Genomic DNA, 22,634 nt, shown 5'->3' with positions numbered 1-22,634 from the left:
TTTGTGGGCCAAAAGGTATATATCCATTTTTAATTTTTTGATAAATCTTTATACCATTTTCCATAATGGCTGTACCAATTTGCAATCCCATCAACAGTGTATGAGGGTTCCTTTTCTCTGTATCCTTGCCAACATTTGTTTTTTGATTTATTGATGTTAACCATTCTGACAAGTGTGAGGTGATATCTCATTGTGGTTTTAATTTGCATTTCTCTGATGATTAGTGACCTTGAGCATCTTCTCATATGCCTATTAGCCATCAGTATTTCCTGTCTGGAGAATATCTGTTCAGATCTTCTGGCTGTTTTTTAATTGGATTGTTTGTTATTTTGTTGTTCTTGAGTTGTATAAGTTCTTTATGTATTTTCAATATTAGCCCCTTATCAGATGTGTTGTTAGCGAATATTTTCTCCCTAACCGTTGGTTGTCTTTTTGCTTTGTTGATAGTTTCCTTTGCTGTACAAAATCTTTTTAGGCTGATGAAACCCCATTTGTTTATTTTTTCTTTTCTTTCCCTTGCTCAAGGAAGTATATCTTAAAAGAAATTCCCGTTTGTAATATCAGAGAGTTTACTGCCTAAGTTTTCTTCTAGAAGTTTTATGGTTTCAGGACTTACATTTAAGTCTTTAATCCATTTTGAGTCTATTCTTGCATGTGGTGTAAGAAGGCGTTCCAGCTTCTTTTTTTTGCATGTATCCGTCCAATTTTCCTAACACCATTTGTTGAAGAGACTGTCTTTAACCCACTGTATAATCTTACCTCCTTTGTCATATATTAAGTGAGAACTTAGGCGTGGATTTATTTCTGGGCTGATGTTACATACTTTTTCACAGTATTCAGAGGTGTCTGTCATAATTCATCCCTCATTTTGTTTATTGCTGTCCTTTCTCTTTTTTATTTAGAGTCTAGCCAGGGTTTTGTGAATTTTATTAACCTTCTCAAAGAACCAGCTCTTTGTTGCATTTATTTTTTTCTATTGTTTTTTGCTTGTTTGTTTGTTTTCAATTTCACTTATTTCTTCTCTTATTTTGAGTATTTCTTTCCTTCTGCTCTCTTTAGGCTCATTTTCTCTTCCTTTTCAAGTTTCTTCATATAAGAGTTAGGTTGTTTATTTAGGCTTTTTTTTTCAGATAGGCCTATAATGAACTTTCTTATTATGACTGCTTTTGCCATGTACCAAAAGTTTTGATATGTTGTACTGTCATTATCATTCATTTTTATGTATCTCTTGATCTCCGTTTTTATTTTTTTCTCTGGCTCAGTTATTCTTCAGTAGTATGTTGTTTAATCTCCATGTATTTGTGGTTCTTCCCACTTCTTTTTACAGTTGATCTCTAGTTTCAAAGCATTATGAACAGAGAATATGGTTGTGTTGTAGCTGCCAGCCCCTGATAGACACATGGACCACCAAAAATCACTGAGTTATAGGAAACACACTCTTTATTCAGCCATCTGGGTCTGCCAGGGGTACACAGACCCCAAATTAAGCAGCTCCAAAATGTAGAGGCACAGGGTTTTTAAGCCCTAAACCCCTATTTTTCATCCTGTTTGAACACACAAATCTATTTTTCTTCTTTTTACTAACTGTCAACCCACAGGTAGGTTGTGCAGGTGGGGGTACAGAAGCAGAAAGCTTTTTGTTAGAGCATTATATTCCCATTGGCAATAGCCAAACAGTAATTTTTCAGCCAGCACGTTACCTACCGGCTTTAGCAGAAAATGAAATCCTTGATTCCTCATGTGGAATTTGCTCATATTTTGTATTACTAAATATTAAATAGAATTAATTCCTTTCCTTGTATATCTAAACAAGAAATTGAGGAAACATGGGCCGTGAGTTAATAAGAGGAGGAGGAAGATTAAAGGTCCAGCTGTAGCAGATAGGAGGATTGTTAGAATATCCTATGAATCCAGTTATCTGATTCTAGTCTTTGTTTTTCCCTAGCATCTAAATTTCTCTGTATTAGTAGTAAGCTGTTTCTAATTATTTCAGAGTTATTGGCATAGAAGCAACAGGTTTCACCTAGAGCCATACATAATCTGTCTTGTTCTAAGAATAATAAATCTAAACCTCTTCTATTTTGGAGGACTACTTCTGCTAGTGAATCGACTTGAAGGTCTAGCCTGCTGAACTCAGTTAAATTAAGGGGAGTTCCTACCCCGACATAGTAAGAGGGTTTTGGTTTAGGCACAACCAGATATAGACAACTGTCCTATGTCTGAGGTGATCTTATTTAAGACCTTGTGTATTGTCATTAGCAAAGTTATTAATGCTCTTTCTGGTTCTAGTTGTGGCTGGTCGAATGCCTGGGCTAGAGAGGAAAAAAGATTGAAACAGAGAGTTACTTATGTATGCCTGAGTCTTAGTCTTAAGGGCCCATCTTCCTGAGCTGTCAACTCTCGTGCTGCCTTCACATGGGAACAATGAATCCAGGATGGGATGCCATCTACTTTAACTGTGGTGAATGTCATCAGGTAGACATTGAAGGGTCCTTTCCATTTGGGTTTTAGTCCTTTGGAAGTGAACTCTGGATCCATACAGAGTCCTCAGGCTGAAACTGATGTGGAAGTCCATCCCCCGGGGCTGAGTGGGCAGCATGAACCAGGGACAAAATCTCTGACTAATTTGGCCTGGGGTGGAATATTTTTTCTAGTACCCTACATGACCGATGCATTGCACCTGCTGGATGAATGGCAAGAGATCCTTCTGTTGTGCTGTGACTGATGGCTGCCTTTGCTATGGCTCCCTGGGGAGTCCTTTGCAATACTGGAGGGGGACATGGGTGGAGGAATCCACCTAAGACCTTCCTTAGATCATCAGGAAAACCACCTTGATCAGCTCCATTGCTGGTCCTCTTGAGGGCTGGAGCTGTGCCTAGAGAATGGGCTGCCTTTGTCCCCATTCTCTATTAGAGCAGGTGTAAACTCAACAGATAAAAGACCTTTGTGCAAGCCTTTTGGAGGATGCCGTGGGTAAGCTGGTAGCTCTCCACTGTCCCCATCCTGACTGTGTTCTTCTCTCTTTGGATGAATTCCTAGACTTAGGCTGGGCTGCATGGCTTTTGTGAGGAATACCTAGCCAATAAGAGCAAGTGACCCTAAAGTATCACTTTCTAGTCTGCAAACTCTTTGCATCACCATTATCACCTAAAAGGCCCCTGAAGCAGGTGGGCAAAGCAGACGATTTTATCCCAGGTTTACAGATGAGGAAATGGAGGCATGGAGAAGTGAAATGCCTTGCTCATGGTAATATAAAATATTGATTGCAAACCAGAGTGAGAAAGAGGGTGGGCAAGCTGGGGCAGAGATGTGTTGAGAGATGTGTTGTTACCTATATTTTTAGATGAGGGAACGGAGCCTCAGTTTAGAGCCTTACCAAAGTTTACAGCCAGAAAAGTTTACAGTGGACTCCAAATCTCCTGCTTCTTCCGTTGCACTGGTGTGAAGCTGCTGGTTAGTTGTGCACTGGGGGTGCTAGGGGTGAATCCCAGCGATGCCCCCAGCTGTAGGCCCTAAGTCAGAACATCCTAAAGCTCTTATCCTACTGGGCCCAGCCCAGCCTCCCAGCTCCAAGCCTGGGTCAAAGGCCCTTGTGAGCCCAGGGAGGAACTCCCTTCCCTCACTTCTACCTCCAGCTTTGGATCTATGGGGATTGTTCCCAGCCAGGTGGGCCATACTCTCCTCTCACTTAAACCTGCTAATAAGTGGCCTGGGAAAATGATGAATAGCAGAGTGAATCGATAGATGTGAGCACTTAGACGTCTGGAGAATGGGCCTCCCGCCACTCACACCTTCACCATCAATTGGAGCACCACATCATGAAGAGTTACTTAATTGTAAATCACTTAATAGCCACAGTGAGAAACAGTCTCTTTCTCTTGGAGAATAACTGCTGTCTGATGGGCTCTTGAAGGCTGCTCTCCTCTGCTCCTTCAGTTTCTGTCTTGCTTTTCCACCTCCTCCCTTTGGATTTCTAAGCACATTTTCTATCTGGTTTTCCCAGACCATAGAGCACCTCATGAGGCTTCCCAAGGGTTCCTGTGCAGCACTCATCACCAGCAGGAAGTGGATGCTCTGCCTGATCACAAATGCTGTGATTAAAAGTATCGTTATGTCCTTCACGAAGCTGAAAATGGAATGGACATCCAATCTCTGTCTGCAAACTCAGATGTGAGTGGCCAAAAAATAGTCCTTGTTCGTTTTCTTTAAAGTAACTAAGCTCCCCATCCTAACAGGAAAGCAAAATATTTCATGTCAGTCATGACTAGGGGCCCCCTAAGAGTGACACTGGAATCCAGGGGATGCTTATAGTACACAGAAATTAAGGCAAGGACAACTAATCTCTCATCTGTTCCAGTCACAGCTGATACCCTTAGTTCACCTCTGGGAGGGAAGCTGAGAGCCCTGGAAACGTAGGTTCTGCCTTCCTCTGGGTACCTTAGAGTCATCTCTTCCCCATCCTTGAAGCACTGCCATAAGCAGCACCTTAATTTCTTCTGTCCCAGACTCAGGAGCTCTCCCTTTCCACATGGACCTTGGAGTGTTAGGAATCTTCCTTATTTTTTTTTCTCTCTGGGCTTTCAAAAGGTTTTCTTCTCCTTTATGACAACATGTCCTCAGTGGGGGGTTTCAGGCTTTCATAAAAAAAAAAATGATAGATTTGGTGGCTTTAGCCTGTTTCTGCTTTCTATACTTTGGAATACCTCTTGTAAGACATTTGTCAAGGGCCTGGTTACTTCCATGGCGTGGTGGAATTGGAGGTGGGGACATAGAGGAACGACAGGCATGAACAAACATGAACATTTCTAGAAATTACCTTGTCACAAAAATACTGCCTATTACAAAAACAAACAAACAAATAACAACAACAAAACATGATTTCACTGTCCTAGAATGCAGGACACCAAGATTTTAGTCCTTGCTCTGCTTGTAACTGATGGGAACTTGGGTGATTTCTCAGACCCTCAGTTTCTTCACCTGTAAATGAGGGGATTGGAGAACATTAGAATCTCAGGCTTAAGTCCTTTCCAAACCCTTCCCCTTTTGGTGTTTAAATTATTCCTACACCATCTGTCCTGTTCCTGTTCACTTACACTGGCATAGATTCTTGGAGCAGTTTTAATGCCTAAGATGTCCCTCCTGATATTGAGCTGGAATCTGCTTAGCTTAGTCACTGGGAGCCACACAGATCATGTCTGTTCTCTTTGCCCTATAACAGCCCTTTCAGAACTGAAGGCAGAGATGGTGTTCTTTGGTTCAACAAATATTGAGTACCTATTATATGTCAGGTTCTGTCTTAGGTGCTGAGGGTACTGCAGTGAACAAGAAAGATTAAAACTCCTGCCCTCATGGGGTTTACTTTTTTTTTCAGAGGAGGGGATGGTTAATAAACAAAATAAATAAACAAAAGATGCAGCATGTCAGATGGTGATAGGTACAATAGGGGAAAATTTAGTAGTGAAGGAGAGATAGGAGATTGCAAATTAAAATAGTCAAGAGGAGATTGAACAGGTCACATTTGAGAGAGGAGCTAAACCTTTGAGGCAAAAGAACAGGAGTCCAGTGTGACTGAAGTGGAGTGAGTGAGGGGACAGTAATAGGAGATGAGGTCCCTTTGGGGGTAGAAGAGGCAGAAAAAAGGGCCTATCGACCATTGTAAAGACCTTAGCTCCTCTCCTGAGTTAGATGGGAGCAGAGAATGACATGATCTGACTTGTGTCACCCAGAGTTATCTCTTTTCCAGGCTGAACAGTTCCAGGTCCTTTCGACCTTTCCTTGTGGGCCCTAGGTCTCATCCCCCTCCTCAGCCTTCTCACTCTTTCCTGAACACAATCCAGTGTTCGGCCTTCTTCAAGTGTGCACCCAGAACAAGACATGATCTCTCGATGATGGCCTAACCTAGGCAGAGATGTATGAGGCTATTGCTTTACTTGATGTTCTCTAATACCTTTTTAATGTTGGCATTCTTTTAGAAATAAAATAACAAACAAAGCTTAAAAAGTCATCACCACAGAGCAGGTAGTACCTTTCACTGTAATATGCACAAGAGACTCATGCTCCTACAAGAATCTAATGACTGATGATCTGAAATGGAGCTAAGGTAGTGATGCTGGCTCTGGGGATCAGCTGCAAATACAGATGAAGATGAAGCTTCGCTCTCTGGCCTGCTGCTCACCTCCTGCTGCACAGCCCGGTTCCTAACAGGCCACGGACCAGTACCAGTCCATGGCCCAGGGGTTGGGGACCCCTGACCTAGGCCCTTCCTTTGCCATTACTCCTGGAAACCTGTAAGACATTAAGCATTATGAGTTTTAGAGGCAAACAGACCTGGGTCTATGACTTACCAGCTACGTGGCATTGGATAAGTGAAGCTTTCTCTAAGTCTCAGCATCTTCATCTATAAAATGAGATATTGGCAGTGATGTGCATAAGGTCTTTCTGTCAAGTGTCTGGCCTGTGCAGGCCCTGCCCAGATGGTAGACAGTCTTAGCTGTCATCATGGCTTATATCCTTGGCACACAAGCAGCCTCACTTTGGATCCTTGGTAGGTGCAGAGAGAATCCAGTCAACCTAGTCGCCCTCTGTGGAGGCCATAGCACCTGGACAAGTAATAATATGGGGCCCTTTGTACTTCTCCCATTGAGCATTGTGAGTGCCTGTTGTGTCCAGACCCAAGGGTCTCAGAAAAGCTAGGGCTGTCAGCATCCAGGTTCAAGGTCCAATGTCCCACTTCAAGGAAAGGCTGGAATAGAGACTTCAAGGAGAATAGGTAACAAGTGTTTCTTTTACCAGAAATTGAAAGTTCCTGGAGCTAGGAGACCTGGAGCAGGCTGTACCTTGAAGAACAGGCTAAGTTCTGAGCTGTACAATCAGGATTAAAACCATCATCTAAATAAGGAGCCCAATGTGGGTATTAGAAACTCAGGTGCAAAGGGAGGAGGAAAATGAGGAACGCTGAAATCAATCATGTGAGTGGGAAGGAGATAACTGTGTCTGGTGTTTGGTGCCAAGGCTGGGCTTTGATGATTTCCCAGTAGCTTTTTGTATAGGCAAGTAAGCTGTATCTATATATAGGGTGCAAAGAGAGAACTCACCAAAATCCTTTCCTTGGGGTCTCTACCTTGAGGTAATGCATTTGTAGCCTTAAGGTAATGCATTGGTAGGGTCTTTATAATGCCACCTCTTGGGCTAGGATTAGTGGTAAGCCAGTTTGAAAAGAGACTCTACTTACCTGGAAGTTAAAAAAATGGCTTGGGGAAAGCCTTTGCTGGGAACATCCATAGTTAAAGGAATTCACTTCCTTAATAACCCCAAGTTCTCAACGAACTCATCTCTTCCACAAGGCCAGGGCCCTGTGTAAAGCAATTTGCACCTGTCAGTAGCCAGATCCTACATTTTGACAGCCCAGTTATTAGACACAGTGACTTTAGAGTTTTATTTTTGGTGTGTGTGTGTGTGTGTGCGTGTGTGCGTGCGTGCGTGTGTGTGCGTGTGTGTGTGTGTGTGTGTGTGTTTTAGGATTTTGGAAAATTGCCATAGTTAAAAGAATTCACTTTCTTAATAACCCCAAGTTCTCAGTCTGAGTTTCTATCAGTCTCTCAATTTTTTGATCTCTCTCTCTTCATTCCTCCCTCTCTCTCTCATTCTCAATACAAAGGATGAACATGTTCCTAGCTTGGGCAGAGAAACACACAGAGTACAGATGGTTTCATGTGGCTTCTTCCTTAACTGGTTGTGCTCATGGCAACCACTATTCAAAGTAATTGTGAGCAGCTTGTAGAAATGGTCTTCAATCTCCCAGCACCTGGCTCATGAATCAGGGAGTATCTTTTCCATAGCCCAAGATGGAGCTGAGCTCCAGTGAGTAGAGTTTGATAGTAGGAGTGCCTGCCTGCTTTCCTGGGAGTTACATTAGCAACCTGCTTTTCTGTTCCTGGCCTGCCCATGACTGTATGACCTTAGGCACTACCCTCACTTCTTTGGACCTCAGCCTCCTCATCCATCGAATAAGAATTTCAATTCTTTCCCTGTCTCCCTCTTGTGAAATAAATATAAAAAAAAATTTGGAAAACTGTAAAGCAAGGTGCCAAAATAGTTGTTATTATTTCTGGAATTATCTGTGCAGCTTGGATTCTTCAGGAGGAAGCTGTATCGTCAGATTGGCAATTGTTACCCTCATGCTAAGTCCGAGATCACGTGCTAAGTGCTGTAGGGGATGCAGAGATAAGCAGTGGTATACTAGAGCCAGTTTGCACGAGCTCTCAAGAGCCAATTGTACGTAATCTTCCCAACTCCACATTCAGTTATATCGCATTGATAGGTGAAATTGGTAATGGCAAGAGTAATTTCTACCATGGAAATCAGCAAACATGGCAAATCTTGGCCTTTTAGGTTTTAAGAAATCCAGAACTGTTTCAGCCATAAAGGAGCTGCCAATCTAGCAGTGGTGTGTGTGTGTACTGTGGGAAAGTGGTATGGTAAGCAGGCACATGAATACAATAGATGAAAGTACTAAGTTGAACCATGTAATACTGCTGTTGGTGCCTGTTTGTCAAAATTAGTCAAGTATCGGCAATTTCATATAGTTCAACATAATAGACTGTCAACTATAGCTGAGGTGAGTACGTGGAATGTAAGAATATTTCTCAAAGCCCATCGGATAATCTGAAGCTGAACTGGAGTTAAGCCCCAAGACTCCCTGTTCCTTGTCTTAACCCTGAAGACTCCATTACCGCTTTATTGTCCTCTGATTTCTTGTCAAAATGGACAAGGCTCTTACATAAGAATCACAGTACAGATGGGTAAGATAACCACAGGTCTTTTGTGTCATTATGTCTAAGTTAAAGTTTAGAATTCAGGACACATCCTTATGCCATATCATCATTGTCCCAACACACACGCTGTTTCCCTCACTGTCTCTCACTTTCTCTCCACCCTGCTCTCACCACTCTGCCTGCATCTTGCATTCTAAGCATGCCAGCAATTAAAGCATGTCCAGAGGAGAGCAAAGGAAAATGTTTATAATGGTTGGAAATAGGATCTATGAGGAAAGGTGAAAGAAATTTTGCCTTGAGAAAATAAGTTTGCCTGCCAACAGAATAATAGTCTTTAAATCTCAAAAGACTAATACACAGACAATGCTATACTGTCTCTTTCCATTTCCTGAGCCAGAAGAAGTCAACATTTCGGTTAATGGCACCGCCAGCCAGCCGGGCTCCTAAATGGAGTTATCATTGACTCCTTTCTCTTGCTCAGTCTCCACATGTAATCGGTCACTGAATTCTGTTAATTCTACCTCTTAAACATCTCTTGAATCCATTCCCACCTTTCCATCTCAGCTTTCATTGTCCTAGGCCAAGCCTTCATTCCAAGTCTCCACTGAGTACCATGCATCCACTTTCGGTTGCTACCACCAGATTGTTCTTTAGAAATCACCCATTGGCTCAGGCCATGCCTTTTGTGAAGTCACTATTATGAAGTCAAGAATGACTTCCTCAACCTGGCATTCAAAGCCTTCTATCTTATGGCTCCAACCTCCTTTGTAGTCCCAACTCATACCACTCTACATAGCAGATGCTGTAGATATTTGGTAGGCCCCGCAGGGTCTTTATACATGTTTTCCCCTCTAACTAGACTTCCACTACCTTAACCAATTGAAATCCTATTTATACTGCACTATATGTCCTAAAAACCATCTCCTCTTGATTTTCACATTATGGAGGGCTCACCAGCTCTTCTGAATCCTACAGCTATTTGTTTTCCTCTTTCTGTATACACCCAACTTGGCATAGTGTTAAGAGTAACAACTTTTAAGCCAGACTGATTAGGTCCCAGTCCTGACTTTGCTACCTACTAGATACGTAATATTGAGCAAGTTGCTTGAGCTCTTTTGAGCATCTTTAAAATGGGCAACATATTTACACTTCCCTCAGAAGTTATAAAATATTAAACATGTATTAGCTCAAACTGAATATTTATTAACAATAAAAATGAAACATAGTGAATAGTATATGCTGCTATTATATTTATATTCTTGTCTCATCTCTTTGACTAGAAGATAGTTCTTTGAGGGCAGAAGGAAAGTATTATTCATCTTTATGACAGTTAATAATGATTTTTTTAAATGCCTTATGGGGTCTTCTGGTTCCAATCTTCCCCCAAAGTACAACTATAAACTGTGGAAACAACAAAAGACACAACAGAAGGAGAACTTAAAAAGCGGTAAGAAGGTGAGCTGGTTAGGGATCATAGATTGGAAGAATAGCACAACAGCAGGACATCATGTGTCTCTTAACCCGCAAGAAGAAGGTGACCCAGACCTGACATTTCCCAATCCCCAACCTAATAATGGAAGGCAGCCAGAGAAGTCTCAACTCTCCCCAGGTGATCCTCTGACAACATCATGTAATCCCAGAAGTACTATAAAAAGTAATTGATTGGGAACCCTGTTAAGAATAAAAAGCCAGAGGAACAACTCTCTTTCTCTTCCATGCCTGGGACTCTTCTCTTCTTGGCACCAGCACGGGGTAGCCTAGCAAAACAAGTGACCTGGCCTGGGATGTGCCCATCCTCCCTGCAGGACAATGACTATTTTCCACTAACGTAGGTTCACCAGGTAGTCTGGCCTGGGGGACAACCTCCACCTCTCAGGCAACATCAGCAGAAATGAGTGGGAACTCCATCAGCACCAGATAGACCAAGCAGACTAAAATAGTACCATAAAGACCATAAAGACAATTAAATTATCTTTGAAATCACACCTTACAAAATTAGGCCAGGACCTTCATGCTAAACCTAAATAGGGTAGCTGTCTGTTAAAAGAAAAGACTTATACAGGAGTCAGAGTCTCCTAACATACTATGCAAACTGTCTAAAATACTATTAACAATCACCCATCATAACAAGAACCAGGAAAATCAAACTTTAATGAGAAAAGACAGTCAACAGATGTCAACACTGAGATAAATCAGATGCTGGACATTATCTGACAAGGGTTTTAAAGTAACTATAATAAAAATGCTTCAACAACCAATTACAAATTCTCTTGAAGCAAATGAAAAATTAGAAATCTCAACAAAGAATGACAAGTTATAAAAAATAACCAAATAGAAATTATAAAACTAAAAATACGTAGCAAGAGGAATTAAAAATGCTGGATAGGCTCAATAGTAGAGTAGAAATAACAGAGGATAGAATCAGTGAACTTGAAGACAGATTTGTAAATTTATGCAATTTGAATAATAGGGAGAAAACAGATTGACATAACTGAACAAAGCCACAGGGAATCTGGAGGATGAAAACAAAAGATCTAACATTTGTATCATTGATATTCCAGAAGAAGAAAGAAAGAGAGTGCAAGCGAAAGAATATATGAGAAAATGATGGTTGAAAACTTCCAAAATGTGTCGAAAGACATAAAACTGTGTATTTGAGAAAGTGAACCACAAAGAGGATAAATCCAAAGAAATCATAATTTAATTTTGAAAACTAAAGAAAAGAAGAGGAAAAAAAAAAAAAACTGAAAACAGCCAGAGAGAAACTATACAGTACCTACATGGGAACAACAGTTTGAATAGCATCAGATTCCTCATCGAAAACCATGGAAGACAAAGAGAAGAGACAGAACGTTTTTCAAATGCTGAAAGAAGTCAACTGTGAGTTCAATGTCCCGTAAATGAAGAGGAAGTAAAGGCATTCTCAGAAAACCAAGACTAAGTGAGTTCGGCGAGGTTGAGAATACAAAACCAATATATAAAAATCTATTGAAACTCTATATAATACCAAGAAACAAGTGTAAAACAAAAGTTAAAAACCCAATATTATTTACAACTCAAAGTAGATCAGGGACATAAATGTGAAATTTAAAACTATAGCACTTAAAAAAATAGGAGAAATATTTGGAAGATCTAGGGCTAGACCGAGAGGTCTTAGACTTGATAACAAAAGTATGATCGATCGATGAAAAGAAAATCTGATATATTAGATATCCTCAAAATTAAAATTTTTTGCTCTGCAAAAGTCTCTGTTAAGAGAATGAAAAGATAAGCTCTATAAAGGGAGAGATATTTTTATTTCTGTCATATTTTGGATGTGAAGTAGTATATCACTGCAATTTTGAATTGTATTTTTCTAATAAATAATAACGTTGAGCACTTTTTCATGTGCTTATTTGCCATTGTATATATTCTTTAGGGAAATGTCTGTTCAAATCCTCTGCCCATTTTTAATTATACCATTTGCCTTTTTCTGGTTGAGTTGCAAGCGATCCACATACTCTGGATACTAGACCCTTATCGGATATATGATTTCCAAATATTTTATTCTATTCTGTGGGTAATTTTTTGCTTTCCTTATAGAGTTCTTTGATGCACAAAAATATTTAAATTTTGATGTAGTCCAAATTATCTGTTTTTATCTTTTTTTTTTACTTGTCCCTTTGCTGTCATATCTAAGAACCTATTGACTAATTTAAAGTCATGGAGATTTACTCCTGTTTTTGTATTAGCACGATAAGGCTGTTACAAAAAAAGCACCACAAACTGGATGGCTTAACAGAAATGTATTGTCTCACAGTTCTGGAGGCTAGCAGTCTATGGTAAAGGTGTCAGTAGGATTGGTTCTTCCTGAGGTCAGTGAGAAAGAATTTTGTCTATGTTCCTTATCTAGATTCTGGTGGTTGGCTGGCACTCTTCGGTATTAATTGACTTGTAGAAGTATCCCCCGATCTCAGTCTCAATCTTCAAGTGGCACTATCTCTGTGTGTGTCTCACTGTGTCCAAATTTTCCCTTTCTGTAGGGAAACCGATAATGACTTCATTTTACCTTGAGTGCCTCTGTAAAGACCCTATCTCCAAATACAGCCACATGCTAAGCTACTGAGGGTAAAGAATGCAACATATCTTTTTTGGGGAGAGGACACAATTCAACCCATAACAGTTTTCCTCTAAAAATGTATAATTTAAAAAATAGTTTTAGCTCTTAAATTTATGTCTGTTCAATTTATATATATATATATTTGATTATGTCATAAGATAAGCATCCAAATTCATTCTTTTGCATGTGAATATACAGTTGTTCCAGCACCATTTGTTGAATAGACTATTCTTTTCCCCACTGAAATATCTTGGCATCTTTGTTGAAAATCGATTCACAAGTAATGTAAGCGTTTGTTTCTAGACTCTAAATTCTATTGCATTGATCTAGATGTCTCTCCTTATGCTAATATCACAGACCCTTGATCATGGCACTTTTGTAGTAAGATTCGAACTTTGGAATACAAGTCTTCTAAATTTGTTCTTCTCTTTCAATATTGTTTTAAGTTAACTTTTCTGGGTGCCTTGCATTTCCATATGAATTTTGGGATCTACTTGTTAATTTCTGCAAACAAAACAAAACAAAAACAGATGGGATATTAACAGAGACTGCATTCAGTCTGAAAATCAATTTTGGGAGTATTGGGATCATACTAACAAGTCTTCCAATCCAATGAAAATAGAATCATAGATACAGAGAACAAACTGGTGATTGCCAGATGGGAGCGGGGTTAGGAGGCTGGGTGAAAAAAGTGAAGGACTGAAGTACGAATTAGTACTTACAAAATAGTCACGAGGATGTGAAGTACAGCAGGGGGAATATAGTCGATAATATTGAAATAACCACATAATGCCAGGTGGGCACTAGAATAATTATGGGGATCATTTCATACACTATATAAATGTCTACAACCATTATGTTGTATACCTGAAACTAATATAAAATAACATTGAATGTCAACTCTAATTAACAAATAAAGAAAACAATAAAAGTTTTCCAAACCAACCCATGAACATGATATCATTTTCCATTATTTATGTCTATCTTTAATTTTTTTTCCACAATGTTTTGTAGTTTTGGTGTACAAGCTCCGCACTTCTTTTGTTAAATCCATACTGAAGTTTAATCTTTTGATGCTATTATAAATGGAATTAAAAGCTTTTATTTTTAGATAATCAGATTCCATTTAATGTTACCAATTTAAATTCTATAGCCCAGAAGAGAAGCCAGAAAGTTCGAAGACCGAGGGTGAGAAAAGAAAGGGTTCAGTGCCATACAGAGCAGGAGTGGGAAGATGTTGTATCTCTGGGACTCGGTTTCCTCATTTGTGAGAGTGGCGGAACGGCTCTGTTGCTGTGATGATTCTATGATGGTGGCCCTTTTAAAATATGTGCACAAATTCTTAGATACGCCTTCCTTGAAAAAGTGGAGCCTAGTTTTCTTCCCTTTGAGTGTGGATGTAATTTGAGTGTGGACTCATTATTAAGAACAGGACATGGCAGATGTGACAGAATAAGCCATAAAAGGCATGGCTGCTTCCACATGCTCTCTCTGGGAGAAGCCAGATGCCACAGCAAGCAGCCCTGAGGGAAGTCTGCAGGGCAAGGAACTGAGGCCTCCTGCCAAAAGCTGTGTGACAGCCATGTGAGAAGCACAGCCTCCAGCCCAAACAAGACTTCAGGCAACTGCAGCTCCCACTGATGTTTTGACTGTAACCTCAGGGGACACTGAGCCAAGACCATCCAGAAACATCGATTCTGGTTTCCTGACTTTCAAACCTGTTGATTTCCTCAGCATCCGTGGATCTGTGCAGAAGGGCTTATGCACACATGTACTCCGATGTGCTGGCCACGTGAGGTAATCCCTGTTCTTTGGGGCAAGAGCAGCATCTTCCAAAATATTTTAAATTATGTTTTAAATTATTTCTATTTTTTAAATTTTATTTTAAAATTTTCATTGCTAGTGTACATAATTGATTTTTTTGTATATTAACCTTATAACCTCCAACATTGCTGAACTAACTTATCAGCTCTAATGTTTACTTTTTGTTGTATTTCTTTAAATTTCCTATATACGTGATGATGTCATCTGTCACTAGAAATACTTTTACAATTTCTTTCTAATATAGATAATTTTTCTTTGTTTCTCTTCTCAAATCAACCCAATTAGAATCTCGACTACGATGGTGAATAGAAGTGGCAAGAATGGACATTATTGCTTTGTTTCTGATATTAAGAGGAAAGCTTTTAGTATTTGACCATTGAGTATGATGTTAGCCGTGGGAATTTTGTAGATACCCTTTATCAAGTTGACGAAATCCCTCGCGAATCTTAATTGGTTGAATGTTTTTTTATCATGAAAGAGTGTTCATTTTTTTCCAAATACATTTTCTGTGTCTATTGAGATAATCATTTGATGGGGTTGCTCATTTATTATATGACGTATTACACTGACTAATTTTCATTTTGTCAGAAATCCATTGTATAAGTTTCTAGATTTCGTTTGCTAGTATTTGTTGAAGATTTTTGCATCTGTATTCATAAGAGACATTTTTCTCCTGTTTTATTTTCTTGTGATGTCTGTGGCTAATTTTTATGTCAGAGTAATACTGGCCTCATAAAATGAATTAGGAAGTGTTCCCTTCTCTTTCATTTCTGGAAGAGTTTATGAAAGATTGGTGTTAATTCTTCTTTAAAACTTTGGTAGTATTCATTTTGGAAGTCATCTCATCCTTGGCTTTTATTTGTAAGATTTTATAGATTACTAATTAGATCTCTTTACACGCATTAGGCCTATTCACAATTTCTATATTTTCTTTTTATTTCATTTTAAATTTTATATTAGTTTCAAATATACAGTAAAATGGCTAGATATTTATATAATTTATGAAGCGATCCTCCCGATTACTCTAGCACCCATCTGGCATGACACACAGCCATTAAAATACTATAGACTATATTCCCTATGCTGTACTCTACATCCCCATAACTGTTTTGTACTTCTTCATCCCTTCACTTTTTCCCTGAGCCCCCCAACTTCCCTCCACTTTGGCAATCACCAGTTTTTTCTCTGTATCTGTGAGTCTGTTTTAATTTAGTTTGCTCATTCCTTTTGTTCCTTAGATCCTGCACGTAAATGAAATCATATGGCATTCGTCATTCTCTATTTGACTTCTTTCACTCAGCGTAATACCCTCTAGGCCCATCCATGTCATTGCAGATGGTAAGATCTCAATTTTTTTATGGCTGAGTAATATTCCACCGTATATATTTACCACTTTTTCTTTATCCAGTTGTCTATTAAGTTGCTTCCATATTTTGGCTATTTGTGAATAGTGCTTCTGTGAACATAGGGGTGCATAGAGCTTTATGAATTAGTGTTTTGGTTTTCTTTGGATAAATACCCAGGAGTGCAATTCCTGGATCAAAAGGTGGTTCTATTTTTAATTTTTTGAAGAACCTCAAAACTGTTTTCCACAGAGGCTGTACCAATTTGCAATCCATCAAACAATATAAGAGGGTTCTCTTTACTCCGCATGCTCGCCAACACTTACTATTGATGATAGCCAATCCGACAGGTGTAAGGGGATAGCTCATTGTGGTTTTAATTTGCATTTCTCTGATGATTAGTGATATTAAGCATTTTTTCATATGTCTGTTGGCCATGCATATTTCCTCTTTAGAGAAATACCTATTTAGGTCTTCTGCCCATTTTTAAATTGGGTTGTTGTTGTTGTTGTTTTGCTCTTGAGTGAGTCCTTCATAAATTTTAGATATTAACCCCTTGTCAGATGTATCAGAGGCAAATATTTCTCCCATTCAATAGGTTGTCTTTTTGTTTTGTTGTTGATTTCTTTGCTGTACAAAAACTTTTTAGTTTGATGTAGTCCCACTGGTTTATTTATTCTTTTGTTTCCCTTGTCTGAGGAGATATATCAGAAAAAAAATTACTAATAGCAATATCAGAGAGTTTACTGTTTTCTTCTAGAAGTTTTATGGTTTCAGGTCTTATATTTAAGTCTTTAATTCATTTAGAGTTCATTTTTGTATATGGTGTAAGAAGGTTGTCCAGTTTCATTTTTTTGCATGTATCTGTCCAGTTTTCCAAACACCATTTGTTAAACAGACTGTCTTTACCCCACTGTATATTCTCGCCTCCTTTGTCATAGATTAAATGACCATATAGGCATGAATTTAATTCAGTTCTGGGCCCTCCATTCTCTTCCATTGATCTGTGTCTGTTTTTCTGCCAGTACCATACTGTTTTGATTACTATAACCTTGCAGTATAGTTTGATATCAGGTTGTGTGATGCCTCCAACTTTATTCTTCCTTCTCGATTGCCGTAGCTATTCGGGATCTTTTAGGGGTCCATATAAATTTCTGGATTCTTTGTTCTAATTCTCTGAAAAACGTCATTGATATTTTGACAGGGATTGCATTATATCTGTAGATTGCTTTGGGTAGTATGGCCATTGTTAAGATGTTGATTCTTCCTACCAATTAGCATGATATATGTTTCCATTTATTTGTATCTTCTTCAATTTCTTTTGCCAATGACTTATAATTTCCCAAGAAGGGGTCTTTTACCTCCTTGGTTAATTTGATTCCTACATATTTTATTGTTTTTGATCCAATCGTAAATGGGATTGTTTTCTTAATTTCTCTTTCCAAAAGTTCATCATTGGTGTATAAAAGTGCAACTGAATTCTGAATATTAATTTTGTATCCTGCTACTTTATTGAATTTATTGATCAGTTCTAACAATTTTTTGGTGAAACTTTAGGGTTCTTTGTAAATAATGTCATGTCATCTGCAAATAATGACAGTTTTACTTCTTCCTTTCCAATTCGAATATCTTTTATTTCTCTTTCTTGTCTTATTGCTTTGTCTAAGACTTCCAACACAATGTTGAAGAAGAATGGTGAAAGTGGGCATTCTTGTCTTGTTCCTGATCTTAAGGAAAATGCTTTTAGCCTTTCCCCATTGAGTATGTTTGTTGTAGGTTTGTCATATATGGCCTTTATTATGTTGAAGTATGTTCCCTGTATTCCCACCTTGCTGAGAGTTTTTATCATAAATGGATGCTGGATTTTGTTGAATGCTCTTTCTGCATCTATTGATATGGTCATATAATTTTTGTATTTCAATTTGTTAATGTTGTGTATCACATTAATTGATTTGCGCATATCGAACCAACCTTGCATCCCAGGAATAAAGCCAACTTGATCATGACGTATAATCTTTTTAATGTTTGGTGAATTCAATTTTCAATTTGCTAATGTTTTGTTGAGGATTTTTTCATCAATGTTCATCAGGGATATCGGCCTATAGTTTTCTTTTTCTAAATGTCTTTGTCTGGTTTTGGAATCAGGGTCATGTTGACCTTATAAAAAGAATTAGGGAGACGTCTCTCCTCTTGAATTTTTTAGAAACATTTGAGAAGAAAAGGTGTTAATTTTTCTTTGAATGTTTGGCAAGATTCACCTATGAAGCCATCCAGGGCAGGACTTTTGTTTTTTTTGGTAGTGTTTTGACTACTGATTTGATTTCATGGAAGGTAATCTGTCGGTTTAGATTTTCTGTTTCTTCTTGACTCAGTCTTGAGAGATAATGTTTTTCTTTTTTTTTTTTTTTTAAATGCATCCATTTCTTGTAGATTGTCCAATTTGTTGGCATATGATTGCTCTCAGTATGTTCTTATACTTCTTTGTATTTCTGTAGAGTCCATAGTTACAATTTCTTTTTCATATTTGATTTTATTTATTTGAGTCCTGTCTCTTTTTTCCTGATAAGTCTGGTTAGTTTTGTCAATTTTGATTATCCTTTCAAAGATCAAGCTCTTGGTTTTATTAATCTTTCGTATTGTTTTTTCTAGACTCTATTTCATTTATTTCTGCTCTAATCTTTATTCTTTCCTTCCTTCTACTCACTTTGGGTTTTGTTTGCTGTTCTTTTTCTGGTTCTTTTAAGTTTGAGATTAGATTGTTTACTTGAGATTTTTCTTGTTTGTTGAGGTAGGGCTGTATTGCTTTGTATTTCCCTCAGGACTGCTTCCACTGCGTCCCATAGATTTTTGAGTTCTTGTGTTTTCATTTTCATTTGTTTCTAGGTATTTTTTTTATTTCCTCCTTGATCTCATCATTAACCCATTCATTGTTTAGTAGCATGTTATTTAGCCTCCATATGTTTGTGTATGATCCAGTTTTTTTTTTCTTGTAGTTGATTTCTAGCTTCTTACTATTGTAGTTGGATAAGATGCTTGATATGATTCTAATCTTTTTTCAATTGATAGAGACTTGTTTTGTGCCCTAACATGTGGTTTACCCTGGAAAATGTTCCATGTGCACTTGAAAAGAAGGTATATTCTGCTGCTTTGGGACGAAATGCTCTAAAAATATCAATAAGTCCATCTGATCTAGTGTGTCATTTATGGCTCTGTTTCATTGTTCATTTTCTGTTTGGAAGATCTGTCCATTGATGCCAATGTGATGTTAAAGTCTCTTACTGTGAGTATATTACTGTCGATTTCTCCCTTTATGTCAGTCAATAATTTTTATATATGTAGGTGCTCCTTACGACCAGTGTTTTGAACTCTATATCTGGTAGTTTGCTTGCCTCCATTTATTTTAGATTTTTCCTAGAATTTTCTCCTGTTGTTTTATTTTCAACTTGCGTTTTGTTTTCTCATTTTAGTTGTCTTTCTGTGTTTGTTTCTATGCATTAGGGAGATTTGTTACATCTCCAAGCCTTGGCCAGTTGGCCTTATGGAGTAGGTATCTTTTGTGGTCCAGTGGCACAGTCTCCCTGATTACCTGGGCTGGGGGCTCTTGGAATATTTCTTGTGTATGTTGTGTGTGTTCTCCTGTTGTAGCTAATCCTTCATTGCTATTAGCACATCAGTCCATGGGATTGACTCTTGGGCTGACCGGCTGTGGGGATTGTCCATGAGTTGCTGTGTGGGGCCTGATTTCACAGAGTGGGATTTGCTCTAGTAGTCTCATGTGCCTGTTGAGACCACCCTTTGGGTGTGCCCCTTAGGGGGTTAGTTAGGTGCTGCTTGCTCTGTAGCGGTCTGATGCCAGCCTCTGGGTGTTGCTTCTGGGGCCCCTTGGGAGGGGCTCCTGTGTGGGTCGAGGTAGCCACTGACTTTGATTGTTCAGTGCTACCTGGTTGGAGCTACAATGAGATCTGCAAATAGTTGCTGCCTGTTCTGAATCTGGAGGTAAATGGGAGAGATCATACTGCAAACCGAGGTTGGTTACTCCCAGGACTGGACCTGTGGTGGCTCAGCCCAAAAACCAGTGTACCTCAAGGCCTGAGACTGTCTGCCCATTGCCTGTAAGTCTCTTCAGATGTAAGAGCCTTTGCTTGGTATATGGGAGTTGGGTGTGGTGGGGATCCAGGCAGTCACTGGGGTAGAGTGTGCAGATTTCGCCTAGTCGATGTAGAATCAGGTGTTGTTCCAGTGCTGAATCTGTGGCTTCCTGTCAAAGTCTTAGATCATAGCAAAGCCTGCTAATGCCCACTTTAAGCCTGCAGACCCTGGAGTTCTGTTCATGAATTACTGTAGCTCAGGGTGTGCCTTATGACCCACCACCAAGAGTCTTTCCTGGGATACAAAAGCTATGCACAGTCTGCACGAACTGAGGATGGTCGTTTGCTGTTGAAACCATGGCCAATGGAAAGCACAGAGTGGAGCTGACTGCCTGGAAATGGGCCCACTGAGAGCAATTTGTGGGTTGGGCGGTGCGGGGTCTCAGGAGACAGGGGATGGATCTAGCCAATCTTGTCAGGCCAATGCAGACTGCTGCCAATTCTGAGCCTGCAGGCTCCCATGAAAGTTACAGATCACAGTGAGGCATGCCGCTGTCTACCATGGGTCCACAGCCCCCAGTGATCCACCCAAGAGACCTGGCAGTTCAGGCTGGCACCAGTGGCCTGACACCAAAAGTCTGCCCTGTAATGCACAAGCCTCATGTAAGTGATGGGAGCTGAGGGCAGCTGCTTGCCCATGAATGCTCAACCAAGGGAAGGCACAGGGTGGGGCTACCTGTCTGACAATGGGCCGCTGCAGGCAACTTGTGGAAGATGCAGGGTGCAGCAGTCTGATCTCACCAGGCCAATGCACCTTCAGAATTGGCCATGTTGAGGGAGAGTTCAACACAGGCAAGATGACATTTGTCTATAGACTGACCCAGAGGGGTCCTGCTAAAGGAACAATGGCAGCTCTTCCTTTATCCTTCACTCTGACATCACACAACTCAACCCCACCTCATATGTCTCTTGCACCTCCCCAGCTGCTTTCCCTTTGCTGGAGCCTAGAGAAAGTGTCTGCAAGCAGGTCAGTCTGTGCACAGGCCTTTTAAGGGGGATATCTGGGTTTTTGGGTTCCTTCCATTTCTCACCCAGACGGCCAGAATCACCACTAATTTTTACAGTCAGATTTTGTGGGAATTCCTCTTCCGGGGACTAGAACCTTGGGCTAAGGAGCCCCTGTGTTGGGCTAGGGCCCCTCATCCCTTCGGCGGGGGCCTCTGCAGCTACACTTTCTCTCCCGATGCTCAACTGCCACACGCAGGTACGGGACCAGCCTGCTTTGTGTTTCTGCCCTTCCTACAGACTTGATGTGGATTTTTCTTTATGTCCACATATGTATGTTTTATGATCAGCTAGACTTTAGGTGGTTCTCCAAGTTGTTATAGTTTGCTTGTAATTTTAATGCAGTCATGGAAAGAGGTAAATCCTGCTTTTACCTAGCCTGCTATCTTGACCAGAACCTTCTATATTTTTGAGGTATTTTCAGTACTTTGTGTCTTCATGGAAATTTGTTCATTTCATCTAGATTATCTAATTGTTGGCATACAGTTGTTAATAGTATTCTTTTCTAATTCTTATTTCTCCAAAGTCGGTATTAATGCCCCCTCTTTTGTTCTAGATTTTAGTAATTTTATTTTTTTTCCTCCCCCACTCACGTGAGGTAAAAATTTGCCCATTTTCTTGAGCCTTCAAAGAACATATTTTTGTTTTGTTTATTTTTTTTCTATTTTTCATTATCTATTTTATTTATTTATGCTTTATTATCTATTCGAGTGGAAGACATAAAGAGGCCTTAATCTTTCATTCCGGTTGACTTTGAGGCTCATCACAAGCTGAATGTAAAAGCTAAGGCAGAGTTCAGAACTGCCTGTCTGATTGTTGAAGGCTTGCTCCAACATATGCACCAAGCTTCTTTGCAACAGCTGGGAAACATTGGTTCCAGGCATTTAAGGAAATGTCTAAATATTAGCTGACCATTAAGCTAACCAAGCAGAGACTTCGGTGGCTGTGTATGTTAAAGACTTTGCAGAGTTAGTTGAGTAAAGTCATTAAGCAAATAAACGACAAAAAGAGCAACAAAAGCAAGCGCTGGGAAAGAGAGAGAATCTGATTTTCAGTTTTGCCACACTATATTAGTTAAAAGGCCAATTTTTCAACAAAAAATTATGATGCATGCAAAGAAACTCGAATGACCTATGCACAGAAAAACAAACAAACAAACAAACATTCAATAGAAACTATCCTGAAGAACTTTGAATTTACTAGACAAAAAAATTAAATTAGCAATTTTAATATGTTCAAAGAACTAAAAACATTTCAAAACAATGAAGAAAATATCAGAACAATGTCTCATTAAATAAAGACTATTAATAAAGAGAATAAAAGTCTAATAATTAAAATAAAAAATATGGAGTTAAAAAGTTAAATAATTGTAATGAAAAATTTAGTAGAAGTGTTCAATAGAAGATTTGAACTGGCAGAAGAAAGAATCAATGAACTTGAA

Source organism: Rousettus aegyptiacus, unplaced genomic scaffold (assembly GCF_014176215.1).
Source record: "Rousettus aegyptiacus isolate mRouAeg1 unplaced genomic scaffold, mRouAeg1.p scaffold_m13_p_9, whole genome shotgun sequence".
Classification (NCBI taxonomy): Eukaryota; Metazoa; Chordata; class Mammalia; order Chiroptera; family Pteropodidae; genus Rousettus; species Rousettus aegyptiacus.
This window is presented reverse-complemented; position numbering follows the sequence as displayed.